The sequence below is a fragment of the Salvelinus alpinus genome, chromosome 11 (assembly GCF_045679555.1).
Source record: "Salvelinus alpinus chromosome 11, SLU_Salpinus.1, whole genome shotgun sequence".
NCBI classification, from domain to species: Eukaryota; Metazoa; Chordata; class Actinopteri; order Salmoniformes; family Salmonidae; genus Salvelinus; species Salvelinus alpinus.
The window spans coordinates 23576310-23601970 of NC_092096.1; the positions used below are offsets into that span (position 1 = coordinate 23576310).

A 25661-nucleotide genomic window follows, 5' to 3' on the forward strand; every position below is an offset into this window, starting at 1 on the left:
TGGGCAACCGCTACAGACATTAGAAAGTAAGTTGTACTGTTCCAGGATCTGTCTCTCCCAGTAGAGTAGCTATGGGCAACCGCTACAGACATTAGAAAGTAAGTTGTACTGTTCCAGGATCTGTCTCTCCCAGTAGAGTAGCTCTAGACATGTAGCTTCATCAGACCCCAGATGTATTTAGGTGACTGTGTGTAGCATCACTAGAACAGTTCATTTCCTTCCTACATGACTTAATGGTTGTTGCCGGCCAAACACACGTCTTTCTCTCTTCATCCCTCATTGGATCTTAAAGCACTGTCAATAAACACACACACTCGCATATACATTAACACACACTAACACACACTCACATATACACTAACACACACACTCACACACACTCGCATATACACTAACACACACTAACACACACTCGCATATACACTAACACACACTAACACACACTCGCATATACACTAACACACACTAACACACACTCGCATACACACATACACTAACAAAGACTCGTGGCTGCCCCTGCGTTTGAGACCATAGTGTTTCTCGCTTGTTAAAACTCACTCTAAACTGTATGTTCAGAGGAAAGGTCTATTTCCATAATACCTGCTGACGCTGGCTGGTTTCTTTCACTGCTTAAGTGTGTGTTTAATTTAATAAGGTCCAGGCCAGACGACCAGGTCAGACGATGCCTTTCTGATACCATTGTCCTCTCGTTCTTTTTCTATTGCTCTCAAGTCATTGGAAAGTGGACGTGTTTTAGGCCCTCTAAGAAACGCATATGGTAATGGTATTGTCTCAACGTTGATATTAATGGCACACACACACACACACACACACACACACACACACACACACACACACACACACACACACACACACACACACACACACACACACACACACACACAAAACACACAAGGATAGACGTAAACACACACACACTCTCTCCTCTGGCACTTTTCAATATACAGTAGTAGAGTCAGACAAAACCCAATTTATATTCAGATAGGTTTTCTATTAGATTTTTTCTTTTACAATTTGACAGTTTCTAGAGAACTGTGTTCCGCCGCTCTCCCCCGGGTATTAGTAATACATCTAGGGCCGCTGGGTGCGGCTGGGTTTTAAGCTATACATCATGTAAATAACACTATGTATTATTCATTTGTACGAGTGCTACCTACCTGTAGCCTCTTTGGAATCCCACAAGGCTGTGTGGTCCCTGCCGCACACATTCACTGCTCTGATCTTGTAAATGTGGAAATCAGCCTGGAATATTATGGTAATCCACAGAGTTGATCAGCTTCCCGCAATCGAAATACACTCGTAGTAGAGTGTGTTATCTGTGTAAGAAAGCTGTTACAATCATCAGGTGAGAGATAAAACAGAGCCCTGATAGAGCTCTACAGCAGGTGATACAGACCACTGCAGAGGGACAATATAACCTAGTTAAAAGAATAGAAGAAGAGGTGATACAGCCCACTGCAGAGGGACAATATAACCTAGTTAAAAGAATAGAAGAAGAGGTGATACAGACCACTGCAGAGGGACAATATAACCTAGTTAAAAGAATAGAAGAAGAGGTGATACAGCCCACTGCAGAGGGACAATATAACCTAGTTAAAATAATAGAAGAAGAGGTGATCCAGCCCACTGCAGAGGGACAATATAACCTAGTTAAAAGAATAGAAGAAGAGGTGATCCAGCCCACTGCAGAGGGACAATATAACCTAGTTAAAAGAATAGAAGAAGAGGTGATACAAGTAATGATTTGTGGTTTATTATTATAGCAGATGCGGTAGAGTAGCTACACAGTAACCGAGCAGGAAGCTATGTGGAGGGGTCAAATTTATCAAGCACCAGATAAGACCTAGATGGGGTCAAATCTCTGCCTCTCAACCTTTGCTCCTACTCTTATCTGTGTCTCAATTCATCTTTCTGTGATTCCTTGCATCCTTCTGAATGTCCCTCCCCTCTGACCTTCTCCAATGTGTTTTGGGAAGGAGGCAAAATCGACGAAAGATGATGAATTGAGAAGGAGCCCCAGTTTAGCTATAAAAGACAAACTTACCCTCCACAAGCCCTGATACACTTCACACTCCACACAAAACCCCAGCACCCTTCAAGCTTCAAACGGCCCGCTAAACCACTAAACATGCCCGTTATGAATTACCCCTAGATAGGATTGTCCACTCCATCACCATTGAACACACAATAATAATATGACATAATCAGTCTGAATATTGACTGGTCCAAGAGAGGGGAAAGACTATAGGGTTGTCATCAGACAGGCCTTTGTGACTAATAATTACTAGTATTCCTTATCATCGGCCCGCGATAATATTTAGACCTTGATGGCCTCTCTCGCACACACACACACACACACACACACACACACACACACACACACACACACACACACACTCCCTGTCACTTTATAATACACACAATGCTAAACGGGTCCAGATAGCGACTGACTGGGGTTATTATATAGAAAGAGGGGGAATAGAGCGACTGGAAGGACGGATAAAGAGGAAGAAGACTCTCTTTTGAGAGGCCCATGAATAGAGTGTTTATCACGGGGGCCGATCTCTCTCGCTCTCTCTCTTCGTTGCATATTCTCGCTGCATGACCACTTCTTGCCTTGTTGCCTCCCCCAGTCATCTTGGATCTCAGAGGTCTTACTAGCTGCTATAGCTTTTTTGGGATGTAAAAATCTCAAACAAATCTTCCTTGTTGACTGTCTTTGCACAGAGTTTAAACCGTGTTTAAAACAGCTTGTTCTATGTTTGACGTGATCCTGCTGTAAACCAGTTAGCATGCTCTCTGACCATATCTATTCAGTTCAGCTACCTCCCTTCTGTCACATTACAGCATTATATAAGGCCCCAGCCTTCAACATGTGACTTGTTGGAGCCCCTCATTGCCTGTTGTTGTCTGTTAGGTTAGGCAGAGTAAATGTTGTTCATCTGTAATGACTGGTGTCATGGTAGTATAGAGTGTAGTCTGTTTGGTTGGGCAGAGTGAATGTTGTTCATCTGTAATGACTGGTGTCATGGTAGTATAGAGTGTAGTCTGTTAGGTTGGACAGAGTAAATGTTGTTCATCTGTAATGACTGGTGTCATGGTAGTATAGAGTGTAGTCTGTTAGGTTGGACAGAGTAAATGTTGTTCATCTGTAATGACTGGTGTCATGGTAGTATAGAGTGTAGTCTGTTAGGTTGGACAGAGTAAATGTTGTTCATCTGTAATGACTGGTGTCATGGTAGTATAGAGTGTAGTCTGTTAGGTTGGGCAGAGTAAATGTTGTTCATCTGTAATGACTGGTGTCATGGTAGTATAGAGTGTAGTCTGTTAGGTTGGACAGAGTAAATGTTGTTCATCTGTAATGACTGGTGTCATGGTAGTATAGAGTGTAGTCTGTTAGGTTGGGCAGAGTAAATATTGTTCATCTGTAATGACTGGTGTCATGGTAGTATAGAGTGTAGTCTGTTAGGTTTGACAGAGTAAATGTTGTTCATCTGTAATGACTGGTGTCATGGTAGTATAGAGTGTAGTCTGTTAGGTTGGGCAGCGTAAATGTTGTTCATCTGTAATGACTGGTGTCATGGTAGTATAGAGTGTAGTCTGTTAGGTTGGACAGAGTAAATGTTGTTAATCTGTAATGACTGGTGTCATGGTAGTATAGAGTGTAGTCTGTTAGGTTGGACAGAGTAAATGTTGTTCATCTGTGATGACTGGTGTCATGGTAGTATAGAGTGTAGTCTGTTAGGTTGGACAGAGTAAATGTTGTTAATCTGTAATGACTGGTGTCATGGTAGTATAGAGTGTAGTCTGTTAGGTTGGACAGAGTAAATGTTGTTCATCTGTAATGACTGGTGTCATGGTAGTATAGAGTGTAGTCTGTTAGGTTGGGCAGAGTAAATGTTGTTCATCTGTAATGACTGGTGTCATGGTAGTATAGAGTGTAGTCTGTTAGGTTGGACAGAGTAAATGTTGTTCATCTGTAATGACTGGTGTCTTGGTAGTATAGAGTGTAGTCTGTTAGGTTGGGCAGAGTAAATGTTGTTCATCTGTAATGACTGGTGTCATGGTAGTATAGAGTGTAGTCTGTTAGGTTGGACAGAGTAAATGTTGTTCATCTGTAATGACTGGTGTCATGGTAGTATAGAGTGTAGTCTGTTATGTTGGACAGAGTAAATGTTGTTCATCTGTAATGACTGGTGTCATGGTAGTATAGAGTGTAGTCTGTTAGGTTGGACAGAGTAAATGTTGTTCATATGTAATGACTGGTGTCATGGTAGTATAGAGTGTAGTCTGTTAGGTTGGACAGAGTAAATGTTGTTCATCTGTAATGACTGGTGTCATGGTAGTATAGAGTGTAATCTGTTAGGTTTGACAGAGTAAATGTTGTTCATCTGTAATGACTGGTGTCATGGTAGTATAGAGTGTAGTCTGTTAGGTTGGACAGAGTAAATGTTGTTCATCTGTAATGACTGGTGTCTTGGTAGTATAGAGTGTAGTCTGTTAGGTTGGGCAGAGTAAATGTTGTTCATCTGTAATGACTGGTGTCATGGTAGTATAGAGTGTAGTCTGTTAGGTTGGACAGAGTAAATGTTGTTCATCTGTAATGACTGGTGTCATGGTAGTATAGAGTGTAGTCTAGTGTGTAGAATGAATTGATCCGCTTGCTGTTGGACAGCTATAGGGAGGCACCGACATGGATGAATCTAACCTAGAGCACAAATCAATCTACTGCCCCTCTCTCTCTCTCCTCCTCCCTCTCTCTCTCTCCTCCTCCCTCTCTCTCCCCCTCCCTCCCTCCCTCCCTCTCTCTCCTCCTCCCTCTCTCTCCCCCTATCTGTATTCAGTCGCTTTGTGTTTTTCTCCTTTGTTCTCCCTCTTAAGTAAAAGACACTTTTCTGTGTTCCCTCACATTGTTTTCCTCTCCCCTCCCCTTCTCCTCATTGTCCTCACCACACTTCTCCTGGAAGGTTTCATTGTGAGGCATCAAATGGGATAGCCTGTATCAAATGGGGATGGACAGGGAGGGTGACGTGTCGGGGATGGACAGGGAGGGTGACGTGTCGGGGATGGACAGGGAGGGTGACGTGTCGGGGATGGACAGGGAGGGTGACGTGTCGGGGATGGACAGGGAGGGTGACGTGTCGGGGATGGACAGGGAGGGTGACGTGTCGGGGATGGACAGGGAGGGTGACGTGTCGGGGATGGACAGGGAGGGTGACGTGTCGGGGATGGACAGGGAGGGTGACGTGTCGGGGATGTACAGGGAGGGTGACGTGTCGGGGATGGACAGGGAGGGTGACGTGTCGGGGATGGACAGGGAGGGTGACGTGTCAGGGATGGACAGGGAGGGTGACGTGTTGGGGATGGATAGGGAGGGTGACGTGTTGGGGATTTGTGGCAAGAGTTATGGCTAATATGAAATCCCCTCCCCTCGCTCTCTCTACCTCCCTCCTCCCCTCTCTCACATTCTCTCTTTTTTTTATCCTGTTGTTCCAGAACAAGTTGAGGACTGGGGGCTAAGCGGGAGGTGCTGTGGCATTACGGTTTACCAACCCTTTATCGACTGCAAATGAGTGGAGAGGAGAGTAAGCACCAGAGATCGCAACCCCGACTCGAGGTAGAATCAGAACCGCAACCTGACCAGAACCAGGAACACAAGAAAACCAGACAACCCTGAGAGAGAGAGATGGACACCCCTTAGCCCAACACCCTTCTCCCCCCACCCCCACTGACCCCCAAACCCTTTACTCCTTCGTAAGATCCCACCTACAGTACCTACACCCCTTCTCCCCCACCCCACTCCACTGCATGTCTATCTCTACTACCAAGAGGGAGGAGGACAACGGTAGCACTTCCTAAAGAGTACAGCGCAGTAGCTCCATCACGCAGCAGCAGTAGGAGAAGTGCAACTGTCCGTCATGTTGGAGACGCATGATTACATGCAGAGACGGAGAGTTTAAGTCTAGGCGGAGTCCACCAGAACCAGGCCCAGAGCTGAAGATATCCTCACGGACTGAACCACTACATTACCAACACGCACCACCACCCAACCAGCTCACCCCTCTTACAAAGCCACTAGTCCGCCCCATCACCACACCCTCTTTCATAAACCTACATGATCACATGACTTCTATCCACCAGGCTTCACCCTACTGTATCCCTCTATCCACTATATAAACTTACATGATCACATGACTTCTATCCACCAGGCTTCACCCTACTGTATCCCTCTATCCACTATATAAACCTACATGATCACATGACTTCTATCCACCAGGCTTCACCCTACTGTATCCCTCTATCCACTATATAAACCTCATGATCACATGACTTCTATCCACCAGGCTTCACCCTACTGTATCCCTCTATCCACTATATAAACCTACATGATCACATGACTTCTATCCACCAGGCTTCACCCTACTGTATCCCTCTATCCACTATATAAACCTACATGATCACATGACTTCTATCCACCAGGCTTCACCCTGCTGTATCCCTCTATCCCTGTGCACTGTCCTGCACACACACCATTGTATTAGTAATGCGTCTGCTTGTTTTGTTTTCATCCCAACCGTGTCAAAATCACTTCTGACAGAGGAAATTAAAGAATGATACCGGAATTGACCTTGTTGTCGTTGAATGTGTCTCTCAATGTTAAATGTGAACGAGGGTGTGTGTGTGCTTATTACTCCTTTCAATGTTAAATGTGAAAGAGAGGGTGTGTGTGTGTGAGACTCCCTATTGTGTAGTCTCTGTGTTGTGTATTTCTATGTAAGTGACATCAGAAGGACGACTGTTCTTCAGCGACGGAGCCGCAGTCATCTTGTCTCCCTGGCGACAACGCACCTGGCAGACGAAGAGATGGCGAAACCCACTCAGAGAGAGAGATGGAAAGGAAGAGAGGGAACACTCCTCACACTTATATCCTGCTCCCTTCCTCTCAGACTTGTCATCAGTCCTCTGTGCTGCTCCAGTTCAGTGGAGGACTACAAATCTCTTTACCGCTCCTCTCTCTTTCCCCGCACACAAACTAATACTACCAGCGACAAGACTGCTTCACAATGCCGTCTGCACTCTATACCAGATACTGTGTGTGTGTGTGCCTGTGCGTGTCGTGTGTGTGTGTCTGTGATCCACTGGTCTGTTGGGATGTCAGGTTCATCATCCCAGCTGGAGATGTTGAGAAGAAACCTTATCTCAACTCTGTGTCAGACACACACACACACACACAGTCTACAGAATGGAGTGTGCGCGCATTAGTAAGTCTCTGTGTCTGATCCCTCCATGTCAGTCACTATTTGATTTGGTGGTTAGGGCTGAGTGACTTTTGGGGTGGGGGAACCACAGGGGTGGGGGTGACGGGTTCAGAGGGGATGGGAGTTCAGGCCAGAGCAGGTGTTACCCGGCGTCTAGAGCAGACCTCTAGGCTTCTGTCTCCTCACTCTCCCTGTCTTAATCATAGACAATATATCAGGTTAAATGTACCAGGGTTCTACACTGAGTATACCCAACACCTTCCTCATATTGAGTTGGGTGGTGGACCATTCTTGATACACTCGGGAAACTGTTAACCCGGGAGCGTTTTAATTCTTGTCATAAACCGGTGCTCCTGGCACCTACTACCAGTCCCCGTTCAAAGGCAGTCATCCTCTGAATGGCACACATACACAATCCATGTCTTGTCTCAAGGCTTAAGAATCCTCCACTTCATCTACACAAGTGACATCAATAAGGGATCATAGCTTTGACCTGGTCAGGTGTTCTTAATATTTTGTTTACTCAGTGTATATCTGTGGTCCAACTCCTCTCGGTCTTCACTGCTTCTTAGTACAGTTCTGTGCCACTACTCCTCACAAACGTACACAGAGCTAGCCTCAGTCTATTTTCTTTTATTCTATCAGGCTCTCTTTCTCGTTCCCTTTTTCTCGCCCATCTGGCTCTCTTTCTTCTATCTGGCTCTCTTCTTTTATCTGGCTCTCTTTCTTGCTCTTTCTGTCTCTTTCTCTTCGTCTCTCTCGTTCTACCACATCAGTCACTGGCTTCATCAATACGTGCATCGATGACGTCGTCCCCACAGTGACATAACCCAACCAGAAGCCATGGATTACAGGCAACATCCACACTGAGCTAAATGGTAGAGCTGCCACTTTCAAGGAGCGGGCCAGACGTATTACCAGGACGTATACTCCGAGAATGCCCTGACCAACTGGCAAGTGTCTTCACTGACATTTTCAACCTGTCCCTGACTGAGTCTGTAATACCAACATGTTTTATTTAAGCAAACCACCAGAGTCCCTGTGCCAAAGAACACTAAGGTAACTTGCCTAAATGACTACCGACCTGTAGCACTCATGTCTGAAGCCATGACGTGCTTTGAAAGGCTGGTCATGGCTCACAATGACACCATTATCCCAGAAACCCTAGCCCCATGCAATTTGAATACCGCCCCGACATATCCACAGATGATGCAATCGCTATAGCACTCAACACTGCCCTTTCCCACCTGGACAAAAGGAACACCTACAGTTGAAGTCGGAAGTTTACATACACCTTACGCCAAATACATTTAAACTCTGTTTATCACAATTCCTGACATTTAATCCTAGTAAAAATTCCCCATTTTAGGTCAGTTAAGATCACCACTTTCTTTTAAGAATGTGAAATGGCAGAATAATAGTAGAGAGGATTATTTATTTCAGCTTTTATTTATTTTATCACATTCCCAGTGGGTCAGAAGTTTACATACACTCAATTAGTATTTAATAGCATTGGCTATAAATTGTTTAACTTGGGTCAAACATTTCGGGTAGCCTTCCAGAAGCTTCCCACAATAAGTTGGGTGAATTTTGGCCAATTCCTCCTGACAGAACTGGTGTAACTGAGTCAGGTTTGTAGCCCTCCTTGCTCACACACGCTTTTTCAGTTCTGCCCACAAATTTTCTACAGGATTGAGGTCAGGGCTTTGTGATGGCCACTCCAATACCTTGACTTTGTTGTCGTTAAGCCATTTTGCCACAACTTTGGAAGTATGCTTGGGGTCATTGTCCATTTGGAAGACCCATTTGCGACCAAGTTTTAACTTCCTGACTGATATCTTGAGATGTTGCTTCAATATATCCACATAATTTTCCATCCTCATGATGCCATCTATTTTGTGAAGTGCACCAGTCCCTCCCGTAGCAAAGCAAAACATGATGCTGTCACCCCGTGCTTCACGGTTGGGATGGTGTTCTTCGGCTTGCAAGCTTCCCCGTTTTTCCTCCAAACATAATGATGGTCATTATAGCCAAACAGTTCGATTTTGTTTCATCAGACCAGATGACATTTCTCTAAAAAGTACGATCTTTGTCCCCATGTGCCTTTGCAAACCGTAGTCTGGCTTTTTTATGTCAGTTTTGGAGCAGTTGCTTCTTCCTTGCTGAGCGGCCTTTCAGGTTATGTCGATATAGGACTATTTTTACTGTGGATATAGATACTTTTGTACCTGTTTCCTCCAGCATCTTCACCAGGTCCATTGCTGTTGTTCTGGCATTGATTTGCACTTTTCGCACCAAGTACGTTCATCTCTAAGAGACAGAGCGCGTGTCCTTCCTGAGCGGTATGATGGCTGCGTGGTCCCATGGTGTTTATACTTGCGTACTATTGTTTGTACAGATGCATGTGGTACCTTCAGGCATTTGGAAATTGCTCCCAAGGATGAACCAGACTTGTGGAGGTCTACAATTTATTTTCTGAGGTCTTGGCTGATTTCTTTTGATTTTCCCTTGATGTCAAGCAAAGAGGCACTGAGTTTGAAGGTAGGCCTTGAAATACATCCACAGGTACACATACAATTTACTCAAATTATGTCAATTAGCCTATCATAAGCTTCTAAAGCCATGACATTTTCTGGAATGTTCCATGCTGTTTAAAGGCACATTCAACTTAGTGTATGTAAACTTCTGACCACTGGAATTGTGATACAGTGAAATAATCTGTCTGTAAACAATTCTTGGAAAAATTACTTGTCATGCACAAAGTAGATGTCCTACCCGACTTGCCAAAACTATAGTTTGTTAACAAGAAATTTGTGGAGTGGTTGAAAAACAAGTTTTAATGACTCCAACCTAAGTGTATGTGAACTTCCGACTTCAACTGTATGTGAGAATGCTATTCACTGACTACCGCTCAGCGTTCAACACCATAGTGCCTTCAAAGCTCATCAATAAGCTAAGGACCCTCGGACTTAACACCTCCCTCTGCAACTGGATTCTGGACTTCTTGACGTGCCGCCCACAGGTGATAAGGGTAGGGAACAACACATCCGCCACGCTGATCCTCAGCATGGCGGCCCCTCAGGGGTGCCTGCTCAGTCCCCTCCTGTCCCCTCCTCAGTCCCCTCCACTCATGACTGCATGGCCAGGCACGACTCCAACACCATCATTAAGTTTGCAGATGACACAACCGTGGTAGGCCTGATCACCGACAACGATGAGACAGCCTATAGGGAGGAGGTCAGAGACCTGGTCGTGTCGTGCCAGGACAACAACCTCATCCTCCACGTGATCAAGACCAAGGACAAGAAAAGTGGACTACAGGAAAAGGAGGACCGAGCACGCCCCGATCCTCATCGACAGGGCTGTAGTGGAACAGGTTGAGAGCTTCAAGTTCCTTGCTGTCCACATCACCATCAAATATCATGGTCCAAACACACCAAGACAGTCGTGAAGAGGGCACGACAAAGCCTGTTCCCCCTCAGGAGACTGAAAAGATTTGGCATGGGTCCTTAGATCCTCAAAAGGTTTTACAGCTGCACCATCGAGAACATCCTGCCTGGTTGCATCACTGCCTGGTATGGCAACTGCTCGGCCTCCGACCGCAAAGCACTACAGAGAGTAGTGCGTACGGTCCAGTACATTACTGGGGCCAAGCTTCCTGCCATCCAGGACCTCAATATCAGGCGGTGTCAGAGGAAGATCCTAAAAATTGTCAAAGACTCCAGCCACCCGTCATAGACTATTCTCTCGGCTACCGCACAGCAAGCGGTACCGGAGCGTTAAGTCCAAAAGGCTTCTGAACAGCTTCTACAACCAAGCCATAAGACTCCTGAACAGCTAATCAAAGGGCTACCCAGATCCATCTTTTACACTACTGCTACTTTCTGTTTATAATCTATGCATAGTCACTTTAACTCTACCTACATGTACATATTACCTCAATTACCTCAACTAACCGGTGCCCCCACACATTGACTCTGTACCGGTACCCCCTGTATATAGCCTTGCTTGTTATTTCACTTCTGCTGTTAAATTTTCTATTTTTTACTTCACACTTATTTAATTTTTCTTAACTTAAAGCATTGTTGGTTAGGGGCTTGTAAGTAAGCGTTTCACTGTAAGGTCTACACCTGTTGTATTCGACGCATGTGACATACAATTTGATTTGATTATTTTTTGGGGCTCTCTTTCCCTCTCTCTCTCTCTCTCTCTCTCTCTTGTTCTGTCTGGCTCTCTTTATGTATCTCCCTCTTTCTCTTCGTCTCTCGCTCTCTCTAGCTTTTTCCATCAATCAATGTTGAGTCTTTTATTCTGTGATCAAATGGGAAGCTGGCAGCTTTTGAGAGTCAGTGGACTCTTGGTCATGTTAGATCTTTCTTTCACACATTTTTAGTTTGGCCACCTCTCTTCTGTGAGGTTGCTGTCTTTCCCTACACTTGGCTGTATGTTCACTGCCCTACGATCTTGGCTGTATGTTCACTGCCCTACGATCTGCCACACACTTTAGCTCAATAGCTGTGGCATTTGCCTATTGCCTATTGACACTAACCTGCGGCTGGCCAACTTCAGTGCTAGTTTAAGTTGGTTCAGATCCAGAGCAGCACTTTGCAGAGCCTCCAAACAGAAAGCAACAACAGCATCCTCAAAAATGACTCACCAATCACATTTCCATTAGTGATTGTTCTGCTGTTAGAGATTTTTCCCTTTAACCCTCCCCAGCTGCCAACTCTCTCTCTTTCTTCCCCGTTCTCTCACTCTCTCTCTTGTTCTCTGAATCACTGCTCAGGGTTGTGAGTGGCCGGCTGGCTGGGAGGCTGAGGGGTGGACCGGTGGGTGGTGATTGGCGCTCCTCGCAAGCCAATGAGATGTAAAGCGTCTGCCACCGCGCCGCCGTACCTCTGCTCGGAGGGGTAGCCTCATCTCCGTTACACACACACTCTCTCTTTCTCACTCACTCACACACACACTTAAGAAAGGCTGTTCTGGCGTGGCAGGCTGTGCCGATGGCTCCTTGTGGTTGGGGCGTCAGGCAGTGGCAGAGAGAGAGGCAGACAGTTCATTATTTAATGGCAGGCAGATGGCAGCCTGCTCTAAAGGCTCTTTTAGCCTGATGGTTATATTTATCACTACACTACATCCCACCAATATTATTTATCACAACATATAATCCCACCATAATAATCCCTACCAATATTGTTTATCACCACTCTACATCCCCACCAATATTATTTATCACCACTCTACATCCCCACCAATATTATTTATCACCACTCTACATCCCCACCAATATTATTTATCACCATTCTACATCCCCACCAATATTATTTATCACCAATCTACATCCCCACCAATATTATTTATCACCAATCTACATCCCCACCAATATTATTTATCACCACTCTACATCCCCACCAATATTATTTATCACCAATCTACATCCCCACCAATATTATTTATCACCAATCTACATCCCCACCAATATTATTTATCACCACTCTACATCCCCACCAATATTATTTATCACCAATCTACATCCCCACCAATATTATTTATCACCAATCTACATCCCCACCAATATTATTTATCACCACTCTACATCCCCACCAATATTATTTATCACCAATCTACATCCCCACCAATATTATATATCACCACTCTACATCCCCACCAATATTATTTATCACCACTCTACATCCCCACCAATATTATTTATCACCATTCTACATCCCCATCTACATCCCTACCAATATTATTTATCACCACTCTACATCCCCACCAATATTATATATCACCACTCTACATCCCCACCAATATTATATATCACCACTCTACATCCCCACCAATATTATATATCACCACTCTACATCCCTACCAATATTATTTATCACCACTCTACATCCCCACCAATATTATATATCACCACTCTACATCCCCACCAATATTATATATCACCACTCTACATCCCCACCAATATTATTTATCACCACTCTACATCCCTACCAATATTATTTATCACCACTCTACATCCCCACCAATATTATTTATCACCACTCTACATCCCCACCAATATTATTTATCACCACTCTACATCCCCACCAATATTATATATCACCACTCTACATCCCCACCAATATTATTTATCACCACTCTACATCCCCACCAATATTATTAATCACCACTCTACATCCCCACCAATATTATTTATCACCACTCTACATCCCCACCAATATTATTTATCACCATTCTACATCCCCACCAATATTATTTATCACCACTCTACATCCCCACCAATATTATTTATCACCAATCTACATCCCCACCAATATTATTTATCACCAATCTACATCCCCACCAATATTATTTATCACCACTCTACATCCCCACCAATATTATTTATCACCACTCTACATCCCCACCGATATTATTTATCACCACTCTACATCCCCACCAATATTATTTATCACCACTCTACATCCCCACCAATATTATTAATCACCACTCTACATCCCCACCAATATTATTAATCACCACTCTACATCCCCACCAATATTATTTATCACCACTCTACATCCCCACCAATATTATTTATCACCACTCTACATCCCCACCAATATTATTTATCACCACTCTACATCCCCACCAATATTATATATCACCACTCTACATCCCCACCAATATTATTTATCACCACTCTACATCCCCACCAATATTATTTATCACCACTCTACATCCCCACCAATATTATTTATCACCACTCTACATCCCCACCAATATTATTTATCACCACTCTACATCCCCACCAATATTATTTATCACCACTCTACATCCCCACCAATATTATTAATCACCACTCTACATCCCCACCAATATTATTTATCACCACTCTACATCCCCACCAATATTATTTATCACCATTCTACATCCCCACCAATATTATTTATCACCACTCTACATCCCCACCAATATTATTTATCACCAATCTACATCCCCACCAATATTATTTATCACCAATCTACATCCCCACCAATATTATTTATCACCACTCTACATCCCCACCAATATTATTTATCACCACTCTACATCCCCACCGATATTATTTATCACCACTCTACATCCCCACCAATATTATTTATCACCACTCTACATCCCCACCAATATTATTAATCACCACTCTACATCCCCACCAATATTATATATCACCACTCTACATCCCCACCAATATTATTTATCACCACTCTACATCCCCACCAATATTATATATCACCACTCTACATCCCCACCAATATTATTTATCACCACTCTACATCCCCACCGATATTATTTATCACCACTCTACATCCCCACCAATATTATATATCACCACTCTACATCCCCACCAATATTATTTATCACCACTCTACATCCCCACCGATATTATTTATCACCACTCTACATCCCCACCAATATTATATATCACCACTCTACATCCCCACCAATATTATTTATCACCACTCTACATCCCCACCAATATTATTTATCACCATTCTACATCCCCATCTACATCCCTACCAATATTATTTATCACCACTCTACATCCCCACCAATATTATATATCACCACTCTACATCCCCACCAATATTATATATCACCACTCTACATCCCCACCAATATTATATATCACCACTCTACATCCCTACCAATATTATTTATCACCACTCTACATCCCCACCAATATTATATATCACCACTCTACATCCCCACCAATATTATATATCACCACTCTACATCCCCACCAATATTATTTATCACCACTCTACATCCCTACCAATATTATTTATCACCACTCTACATCCCCACCAATATTATTTATCACCACTCTACATCCCCACCAATATTATTTATCACCACTCTACATCCCCACCAATATTATTTATCACCACTCTACATCCCCACCAATATTATTTATCACCACTCTACATCCCCACCAATATTATATATCACCACTCTACATCCCCACCAATATTATATATCACCACTCTACATCCCCACCAATATTATATATCACCACTCTACATCCCCACCAATATTATTTATCACCACTCTACATCCCCACCAATATTATTTATCACCACTCTACATCCCCACCAATATTATTTATCACCACTCTACATCCCCACCAATATTATTTATCACCACTCTACATCCCCACCAATATTATTTATCACCACTCTACATCCCCACCAATATTATTAATCACCACTCTACATCCCCACCAATATTATTTATCACCACTCTACATCCCCACCAATATTATTTATCACCATTCTACATCCCCACCAATATTATTTATCACCACTCTACATCCCCACCAATATTATTTATCACCAATCTACATCCCCACCAATATTATTTATCACCAATCTACATCCCCACCAATATTATTTATCACCACTCTACATCCCCACCAATATTATTTATCACCACTCTACATCCCCACCAATATTATTTATCACCAATCTACATCCCCACCAATATTATTTATCACCAATCTACATCCCCACCAATATTATTTATCACCACTCTACATCCCCACCAATATTATTAATCACCACTCTACATCCCCACCAATATTATTAATCACCACTCTACATCCCCACCAATATTATTTATCACCACTCTACATCCCCACCAATATTATTTATCACCACTCTACATCCCCACCAATATTATTTATCACCACTCTACATCCCCACCAATATTATTAATCACCACTCTACATCCCCACCAATATTATTTATCACCACTCTACATCCCCACCAATATTATTAATCACCACTCTACATCCCCACCAATATTATTTATCACCACTCTACATCCCCACCAATATTATTTATCACCACTCTACATCCCCACCAATATTATTAATCACCACTCTACATCCCCACCAATATTATTTATCACCACTCTACATCCCCACCAATATTATTTATCACCACTCTACATCCCCACCAATATTATATATCACCACTCTACATCCCCACCAATATTATTTATCACCACTCTACATCCCCACCAATATTATTTATCACCACTCTACATCCCCACCAATATTATTTATCACCACTCTACATCCCCACCAACATCCCCACCAATATTATTTGTCACCACTCTACATCCCCACCAATATTATTTATCACCACTCTACATCCCCACCAATATTATTTATCACCACTCTACATCCCCACCAATATTATGTATCACCACTCTACATCCCCACCAATATTATTTATCACCACTCTACATCCCCACCAATATTATTTATCACCACTCTACATCCCCACCAATATTATTAATCACCACTCTACATCCCCACCAACATCCCCACCAATATTATTTGTCACCACTCTACATCCCCACCAATATTATTTATCACCACTCTACATCCCCACCAATATTATTTATCACCACTCTACATCCCCACCAATATTATGTATCACCACTCTACATCCCCACCAATATTATTTATCACCACTCTACATCCCCACCAATATTATTTATCACCACTCTACATCCCCACCGATATTATTTATCACCACTCTACATCCCCACCAATATTATTTATCACCACTCTACATCCCCACCGATATTATTTATCACCACTCTACATCCCCACCAATATTATTTATCACCACACTACATCCCCACCAATATTATTTATCACCACTCTACATCCCCACCAATATTATTTATCACCACTCTACATCCCCACCAATATTATTTATCACCACTCTACATCCCCACCAATATTATTTATCACCACTCTACATCCCCACCAATATTATTTATCACCACTCTACATCCCCACCAATATTATTTATCACCACTCTACATCCCCACCAATATTATTTATCACCACTCTACATCCCCACCAATATTATTTATCACCACTCTACATCCCCACCAATATTATTAATCACCACTCTACATCCCCACCAATATTATTTATCACCATTCTACATCCCCACCAATATTATTAATCACCACTCTACATCCCCACCAATATTATTAATCACCACTCTACATCCCCACCAATATTATTTATCACCACTCTACATCCCCACCAATATTATTTATCACCACTCTACATCCCCACCAATATTATTTATCACCACTCTACATCCCCACCAATATTATTTATCACCACTCTACATCCCCACCAATATTATTTATCACCACTCTACATCCCCACCAATATTATTTATCACCACTCTACATCCCCACCAATATTATTTATCACCATTCTACATCCCCACCAATATTATTAATCACCACTCTACATCCCCACCAATATTATTAATCACCACTCTACATCCCCACCAATATTATTTATCACCACTCTACATCCCCACCAATATTATTTATCACCACTCTACATCCCCACCAATATTATTTATCACCACTCTACATCCCCACCAATATTATTTATCACCACTCTACATCTCCACCAATATTATTTATCACCATTCTACATCCCCACCAATATTATGTATCACCATTCTACATCCCCACCAATATTATTTATCACCACTCTACATCCCCACCAATATTATTAATCACCACTCTACATCCCCACCAATATTATTAATCACCACTCTACATCCCCACCAATATTATGTATCACCACTCTACATCCCCACCAATATTATTTATCACCACTCTACATCCCCACCAATATTATTAATCACCATTCTACATCCCCACCAATATTATTTATCACCACTCTACATCCCCACCAATATTATTTATCACCATTCTACATCCCCACCAATATTATTTATCACCACTCTACATCCCCACCAATATTATTTATCACCATTCTACATCCCCAACAATATTATTTTCACCACTCTACATCCCCAACAATATTATTTTTCAGCCACCTTCCTTCCTTCCTTTTTCTCTCTTTCTCATGTTCTTGCATCTGTCTGACTGTCTGTCTGTGACTGTGTCTGTCTGTGACTGTCTATCTGTGACTGTCTGTTGCTGTCTGTACATCACTGGGGCCAAGCTTCCTGCCATCCAGGACCTCTATACCAGGCAGTGTCAGAAGAAGGCCCTAAATATGGTCAAAGACTCCAGCCACCCTAGCCATAGACTGTTCTCTCTGCTACCGCATGGCAAGCGGTACCGGAGCGACAAGTCTATGTCCATAATACTTCTTAACAGCTTCTTCCCCCAAACCATAAGAATCCTGAACCCCCCCCTGCATATTGACTCTATACCGGTACACCCTGTATATAGCCTCGCTATTGTTATTTTACTGCTGCTCTTTAATTATTTGATACTGTCATTTTAGGTTTTTTACTTATCTATTTTTTACTTAACACTTATTTTTCTTAAAACTGCATTGTTGGTTAAGCGATTGTTAATAAGCATTTCATCTGTTGTGTTCAGCGCATGTGACAAATACAATTTGAATTGATTAAAGGTGTGTGAGCGTGTGTGTGGTGTGCATGGCTTATTTACCAAAAGCCAAGGTGGTCAGGTTTCAGGTAAGACCCAAGTGCAGACTGTGTTGAAGTAACAATGTTTATTGCAACAGGGGCAGGCAAACGACAGGGGTCTATAATCCAGATTAGTGGGGCCAAGGTACAGGACGGCAGGCAGGCACAGCGTCAGGTCAGGTAGAGGTCTGTAATCCAGAGTAGGGGCAAAGGTACAGGATGGCAGGCAGACTCAGGGACAGGTGCAGGCAGAGTGGTCAGGCAGGCGGGCTCAGAGTCAGGACAGGCAAGGGTCAAAACCAGGAGGACAGGAAAAGAGAGAATGGGGGAAAACAGGAGCTAAGAAAACGCTGGTTGACTTGAACAAACAAGAGAAACTGGCACAGACAGACAGAAAACACAGGTATAAATACCCAGGGGATAAGTGGGGAAGATGGGCAACAACTGGAGGGGGGTGGAGACAAGCAAAAGGACAGGCGAAACAGATAAGGGTGGAGAGGAGGATAAGGGGAAAAGAGAGGAGGATTAGGGGAAAGGAGAGGAGGAGGTGGAGGATGATGGGAGAGGAGGATAAGGGGAAACGAGAGGAGGAGGAGAGGAGAGGAGGGGAGAGGAGGATAATGGGAAAGGAGAGGAGGAGGAGGAGGAGGAAGGGAGAGGAGGAGGAGGAGAGGGAAAAGAGAGGAGGATTAGGGGAAAGGAGAGGAGGAGGAGGTGGAGGATGATGGGAGAGGAGGATAAGGGGAAAGGAGAGGAGGAGGAGGGGAGAGGAGGATAAGGGGAAAGGAGAGGAGGAGGATGATCCTGCTGACTGGAAGTACCACTCACCAAACTAATGAGTGTATGAGTGGGTTTGGAGGATCTGTGTTACACCAATATGAATGACAGAAAGATAATTTCCTTGACTTGTCTGAACCAGCCCCAAACATTGTACCTGGCTTTGGCTTTAATATTGCTGCTACAGGGAATATTCCTGATATTAGCATGTTTAAAATGTTGTATCCAAATCATCTCAAAGTAACTTTAAACGGATTAGTTGAGCTACACAATTCCTTTCAGAGACTGTGAGATGATTTTGCCATAAACAGGGCTGGATTAACAAATCATAGGCCCCGAGGCTTTGTTTTTTTACAGCTGTAAGTAGAATTGCAGGTAGTTAGCTCTAAAAAGCAACAATTACTGTCCGTCCCATGGCAAAATGTGTAGAATTGCAGAAAACGTTCTTTAAAAAGGTAACATTTGATTTATGTCCCATGGCAAAATGTGTCGAATTACCAGAAATGAACTTTCTCTATGCTGTCAAGAGGGGGGTGACTATAGTGTTTTGCCTGCGAGGTGGGTAAATGTTGCTTAGGACCCCCAAAAGGCTAGGGCCGGTCCTGAATCAATTACCCAACCAAGGCAGCGTCCCCTACTTCCTCTACTCCCCCCAGAAACCAAAGACCTGGAGGTGCGGTGCCAGGACAACAACCTCTAAATGTGAGCAAGACAAAGGAGCTGATCGTAGACTGCAGGAAAAGGAGGGCGAACAGGCCCCATTAACATTGACAGGGCTGTAGTGGAGCGGATCAAGAGTTTCAAGTTCCTTGGTGTCCACATCACCAACAAATGATCATGTTCCAAACACACCAAGACAGTTGTGAAGAGGGCACGACAACACCTTTTCCCCGGTCAGGAGAGTGATTTGGCATGGGTCTCCAGATCCTCAAAAAGTTCTACAGCTGCACCATCGAGGGCATGCTGACCGGTTTCATCACTGCCTGGTATGGAAACTGACCGTAAGGCGCTACAGAGGGTAGTGCGTACGGCCCAATACATCACTGGGGCCAAGCTTCCTGACATCCAGGACCTATATACTAGGCAGTGACCCCCCCCCCCCCCCCCTTGAACTGCATTGTTGGTTAAGGGCTTGTAAGTAAGTATTTCACGGTAAGTTCTACAGCTGTTGTATTCGGCGCATGTGACACATTACATTTGATTTGATCTGATGACTAGCAGAGTGGCAGCAGACTATCTACACTCACTGAGAGCGGGCTCCTGTGGATGGCGGTTGCAGTAAAAAAAATATAAAATATATACTGTATACATTTCTATTTTTCTCTGCCTCAAGGGCCCCCTATGGATTTGGGCCCTGGGGCTTCAGCCTCTGTAAGCCCCTGCATTAATCAGACCCTGGGCATGAAATCTCACAACAGGTGGTCCAAAAGCTTCAAAGGTAGCCATTTTGGACGGCCATTTTAAACTTCACCAAACAACCACATTATCTTCATGCTGCTTTGTCCACAGGACTCCAGGCAGATGCAGTGAGGAGATACTCGCCCCATGAATATCAGACAGCCAGTGGCCACTAAACCAGTTAAAGGGTCCATGCATAAACCCATCCAGCTGGAAAATGGGATCCCCTTTATGCCTTAACCCCCAGAACTATATATATATATAAAAAATCTTCTACCAAAGGGATTGAAATTCTTTTTCACCCTAACATTATTGCTTTACCCCGACCATTCTGTGTGGTTTCATGGGGATTTGCTTTTGTTTTAAACCACGGTTAAGATTGTTCCCCTTTTAACAATGGAGGCTTCTTAGTAGGCTGCAACTGTGCATCCATCCTGTCTGTTTGTTTTCTCTTCAGACAAACTGGACACATCAATGCAATAGTGCATGTTGCTATTAAACACACACACACACACACACACACACACACACACACACACACACACACACACACACACTGTTGTGAAGGTAGGTTTGTGTGTCAGTGGTCTTTTTCGTTGCTTTGTGTCTAGGATCTATATGTAGTGCTACGGTGGAAATATTGCCCGTAAGAAAACCAACACACTGATTTATGTTATCCCTATAGGCAACCCTGGTATTACACATCAGGACATCCAGGACAGTGCTCAGACAGACAGACAGAGAGAGAGACATCCTTTGTCTACATAACATGATTATCTCCTTCAGTTACAGTATCTATGATTGACTCATATTGGGTAGGTGAGGTCACTGTGAGACCAAAAGAATCCACACACACATACTATACACACACAAACACACACACCTTTGAGGGACAAAACACCATTTCAATGTTCAAAATCTTGCTCTCTATTTGACTGGAGAGTTATGGTGGTTTGGTATTCTCTATTTGACTGGAGAGTTATAGTGGTTTGGTATTCTCTATTTGACTGGAGAGTTAGAGTGGTTTGGTATTCTCTATTTGACTGGAGAGTTATAGTGGTTTGGTATTCTCTATTTGACTGGAGAGTTATAGTGGTTTGGTATTCTCTATTTGACTGGAGAGCTATAGTGGTTTGGTATTCTCTATTTGACTGGAGAGTTATAGTGGTTTGGTATTCTCTATTTGACTGGAGAGTTATAGTGGTTTGGTATTCTCTATTTGACTGGAGAGTTATAGTGGTTTGGTATTCTCTATTTGACTGGAGAGTTAAAGTGGTTTGGTATTCTCTATTTGACTGGAGAGTTATAATGGTTTGGTATTCTCTATTTGACTGGAGAGTTATAGTGGTTTGGTATTCTCTATTTGACTGGAGAGTTATAGTGGTTTGGTATTCTCTATTTGACTGGAGAGCTATAGTGGTTTGGTATTCTCTATTTGACTGGAGAGTTATAGTGGTTTGGTATTCTCTATTTGACTGGAGAGTTATAGTGGTTTGGTATTCTCTATTTGACTGGAGAGTTATAGTGGTTTGGTATTCTCTATTTGACTGGAGAGTTATAGTGGTTTGGTATTCTCTATTTGACTGGAGAGCTATAGTGGTTTGGTATTCTCTATTTGACTGGAGAGCTATAGTGGTTTGGTATTCTCTATTTGACTGGAGAGTTATAGTGGTTTGGTATTCTCTATTTGACTGGAGAGTTATAGTGGTTTGGTATTCTCTATTTGACTGGAGAGTTATAGTGGTTTGGTATTCTCTATTTGACTGGAGAGTTATAGTGGTTTGGTATTCTCTATTTGACTGGAGAGTTATAGTGGTTTGGTATTCTCTATTTGACTGGAGAGTTATAGTGGTTTGGTATTCTCTATTTGACTGGAGAGTTATAGTGGTTTGGTATTCTCTATTTGACTGGAGAGTTATAGTGGTTTGGTATTCTCTATTTGACTGGAGAGTTATAGTGGTTTGGTATTCTCTATTTGACTGGAGAGCTATAGTGGTTTGGTATTCTCTATTTGACTGGAGACTTATAGTGGTTTGGTATTCTCTATTTGACTGGAGAGTTATAGTGGTTTGGTATTCTCTATTTGACTGGAGAGTTATAGTGGTTTGGTATTCTCTATTTGACTGGAGAGTTATAGTGGTTTGGTATTCTCTATTTGACTGGAGAGCTATAGTGGTTTGGTATTCTCTATTTGACTGGAGAGTTATAGTGGTTTGGTATTCTCTATTTGACTGGAGAGCTATAGTGGTTTGGTATTCTCTATTTGACTGGAGAGTTATAGTGGTTTGGTATTCTCTATTTGACTGGAGAGTTATAGTGGTTTGGTATTCTCTATTTGACTGGAGAGTTATAGTGGTTTGGTATTCTCTATTTGACTGGAGAGCTATAGTGGTTTGGTATTCTCTATTTGACTGGAGAGTTATAGTGGTTTGGTATTCTCTATTTGACTGGAGAGTTATAGTGGTTTGGTATTCTCTATTTGACTGGAGAGTTATAGTGGTTTGGTATTCTCTATTTGACTGGAGAGCTATAGTGGTTTGGTATTCTCTATTTGACTGGAGACTTATAGTGGTTTGGTATTCTCTATTTGACTGGAGAGTTATAGTGGTTTGGTATTCTCTATTTGACTGGAGACTTATAGTGGTTTTCTCTTAAGGGTCTGTATTGATTCAAGTGTGTGCGCTCGCGCACGCCTGTGTGTCTGTATTTGTGTGTGTTTTTGCGTGTGTGTTTGTCCCTAGCCCGTGTCTCTGTTTGTGCCTTACCTCCAGTTCTAGCCGACATCTCCAAAAATCCGACAGGGTTGTTATCCCATCTGGAGCAGACAGACCCATTAGACCCCATGGAGGATCACTCCAAGTCAAGGAAACCTGTCCTGAGTGCTAACAGCTAAGAGCTAATCAACAGACTGAGGCCTTTCTCCTGTCACCACTGATGGATTCATTAGCTAGCTCCTGTTTACATTCTAATCGCTAATCAGGGTTAAATATTTATAAGGAGGAAATCTTTTGTTTAGACTTGACCTTTCTCTAGAGTTCATTAACATGTGGTTATTAAGTGTTTTGTTTTTTTTGTGGGGGGGGGGGGGGTTGTTGCAGGGGTCCTGAGGCGATTATTGATTTAGATTATGCCAGCGTTGAGATGAGGTACACGGATGTAGGTTGACTTTGGTGTTATGTAAATGACATTGTGTTATCAGTGGTCGTGTGTGTATGTGCTTGCATGCGTTGGTGTGAGAGACAGCGGACGAGGAGGCTTGTATTGTTGACAGAGCCTGGAGGGGAGAGAGACAACCATCTTATCAGTCCAGAGAAAGGTAATTGTCTTTCATCGACAGACAGACAGGGAAATGGGGACAGGTTCATATTGACCAAAGAAAGGACGTCTCCTTGCTTTGTGTGCACAGCGCTCTGGCTTTAGCTGACCATAGTGATTGGATTGTTGCTGCTCGCTGGGTAACACACACACACACACACACACACACACACACACACACACACACACACACACACACACACACACACACACACACACACACACACACACACACACACACACACACACCCCTACACCTACCCCTACCCCTACCTACCTGCAGTCGACCTCTATAGCACCCTATAAGCGTATTCATATTGTAGGGTAGAAGGTTGCAGTCGACCTCTACAGCAGCCTATCAGGAGAATCATAATGCAGGGTAGAAGGGGGTATGAAGTAGTCGAATGGCAGGGTGGTGTTCCTAGTCTATCTAAAGACAATTACCAGTCCTCCATTAAGAAGTCACCTCAGTCCTGAATCTATAACTCTACAGTGCATACTGCTCAACACATGAATAGTGGTGTGTGTGTGTGACAAGGAGAGAGAGAGGTGGGATGAACACTCAGAGTGTACTATACCAGGCTAATGGAATCTCATTATGTACAGTCAATGCCATTTCTAAACTAGTTTCATTCTCGTCCTCATTCTATTTAGCTGTCGTGGCTGTTACAGCTAGAATGGACCATCAAATCATTTGTATGTCTGTAACTAGTGATGGTTTGCAAATAGGGACCGATTAGTTCTTGAGTCATTACTGGTTCGAAGTTACAGGCAGATATGCTGTGATAGGTGAAGATAATGTCATTATGATGATGATAATATAATCACCTATAGAGAATTCACATTATGCAGCTGAGACAAAGTCATCAAATATGTTTGGTCATGGTAAAGGGTGTCTGGTCATGGTAAAGGGTGTCTGGTCATGGTAAAGGGTGTTTGGTCATGGTGAAGGGTGTTTGGTCATGGTAAAGGGTGTTTGGTCATGGTAAAGGGTGTTTGGTCATGGTAAAGGGCGTTTGGTCATGGTAAAGGGCGTTTGGTCATGGTGAAGGGCGTTTGGTCATGGTAAAGGGTGTTTGGTCATGGTAAAGGGTGTTTGGTCATGGTAAAGGGTGTTTGGTCATGGTAAAGGGCGTTTGGTCATGGTAAAGGGTGTTTGGTCATGGTAAAGGGTGTTTGGTCATGGTAAAGGGTGTTTGGTCATGGTAAAGGGTGTTTGGTCATGGTAAAGGGTGTTTGGTCATGGTAAAGGGTGTTTGGTCATGGTAAAGGGTGTTTGGTCATGGTAAAGGGCGTTTGGTCATGGTAAAGGGCGTTTGGTCATGGTGAAGGGCGTTTGGTCATGGTGAAGGGCGTTTGGTCATGGTAAAGGGCGTTTGGTCATGGTAAAGGGCGTTTGGTCATGGTA

At 43.1% G+C, this 25661-nt stretch overlaps 1 protein-coding gene across 5 annotated transcripts in view; it reads right to left on the reverse strand.

The window, feature by feature from the left end:
* chchd3a (coiled-coil-helix-coiled-coil-helix domain containing 3a) overlaps positions 1 to 25661 on the reverse strand; it is a 300509-nt gene that overhangs the window by 7329 nt on the left and 267519 nt on the right. The window lies entirely within an intron of this gene.